The sequence below is a fragment of the Clytia hemisphaerica genome, unplaced genomic scaffold (genome assembly GCF_902728285.1).
Source record: "Clytia hemisphaerica strain Z4C2 unplaced genomic scaffold, Clytia hemisphaerica genome assembly, whole genome shotgun sequence".
Taxonomy (NCBI): domain Eukaryota; kingdom Metazoa; phylum Cnidaria; class Hydrozoa; order Leptothecata; family Clytiidae; genus Clytia; species Clytia hemisphaerica.
The window spans coordinates 5,427-7,259 of NW_027104529.1; positions in this window are offsets into that span (position 1 = coordinate 5,427).

A 1,833-nucleotide genomic window follows, 5' to 3' on the forward strand; every position below is an offset into this window, starting at 1 on the left:
CCCCCCCCCCTATTCCGAATAGGGTTAAAAATCTACTTGCGGTTTTTAAATTTTTGGAGAGAAAGAAAAATGCTACTGTGCCAAATATTATGGCCATAGTTGTGCTATTCATTTCTTGTATTAGGAAAAACCCAATATTTGCGAAGGAAAATTTGCTTCTTCTATTTCGGATGGAAAATTTGATTTCTGTATTTTCTGCCTGCGATTTTACAAGAACAAATTTCATACGAACAAGTTATAAGAACATTTTAAGGCTTTATGAACTCTAAGACACCTTAATTTCTTAGGAAAATAATTCAAAAAATTAAGAATATTTGAAAGTTTCAGAAATCATAAAAACGTGTAGAGATGTAGAGATGGTCCTAATCTCTTGTTATGCAACAGTCGGAAATAAACCACATGAAACAATTTTTTCAACGATATTGTACAGAGGCGATTCTATAGCCTCTGTACTACGCCCAGAAACCACCCTCCACGCCCGTAACGCCCTCGTTACGGTTGAATGAACTTGAAAGTGTTTTGCTTTGCTCAGATCGCCTGATCTGGGAGTCTAGTTTCGGACCTGAAATGGAGTGGAGGTTTCTGTGGTGTGTGTGTATAAGGTAAGACTTTTATTTAGATGTAAGATATAGCCAGTACAGAAATACGCACAGTCTCCCCTTCTCTGTTTGATGTTCGAACTAGTCCTCCACCCGTTAATAGTGTGGTGTCGACCTAGACGTGGGCCGGCATCACATTATTACAATATAAACGCATCTGTCTCAAAAGCTTCGAGACCATTTTCTTATAATTGTTATATTCCAAGCGATTTAGAATACATCAAAATCAAGACCAGTCTTGGTGCGGTTTTGCCTCTGCTTCTTTCGGTTAGGTCAATTGACTGGTTTTTAAAATCCAAAAAGGCGGTCTTAAGACGATTGGGACCGTAATGGTCCGTGTGGTCTAAAGTCAATAGACCGGTCCTAGTGGTTTGTTTACAAAGCTTTCGCATCCGTAACTAAATCAGTGTCAACAAAACTCAAAACTCAAATTTGCTTACCGATAATGATGCCAGTAGTCGTTTTGAATCTTACTTATCAATGAACTGCATAATGAAGAGCTTTCCCGTAAGACACCAGTGTTCTGCTCCGTAGAAGAGAATATAGGTGAATAAAAACCTTCATAACTGACTTTTTGACGGTGGATGTAATACGTATCGAACTGAAAAGACATTCACGAAGAGCACCAAATGCACGATTATACGAGCTTCGACATCAGCTGTTTCACTACATTCTGTCGTTAAAACTGAACCAAGATACTGAAGAATTGGCAAGAACACTCCATTACCGACATCAATATTCTCAAGATTGTCCATCATACGTGATTGCATTGTTGTAGGTAAGATTTACAGCAGATACAAACAAAATTTCGGTCTTTGACGATTTTTCGGACCAAATCTTAAAAAGTGGAGTGTAGAAGAGGTAGTGAATGGTCAACATCTTTACGAGATGGAAACAGCAGTGACGTGTCGTCTGCGCATTCGGAATCAGATAGATCAAATTTCCCACCTTTTCCTGCCTGAACAGATAATTTTAGTCTTATTTCAATCTTATTTCAGCCCAGTTAAGATGATTAATTTGGGGGATTTTACTTTATATGAAAATTTGCCCGCATTTTATGGGGCGCTTTGTATTATAACAATTACTTTTGAAGCTGTAATACCCTTGTAGTTCCCTGGAAGTCTGAGATCCCCCTTTTTGGGGAGGACTTTAGATAAAATTACCATTCAATCGGTGTAACTTCCTTTTCCCTAGAAATCTATTAGGACGGATGTCAGTAAAAGCATCCCATTTT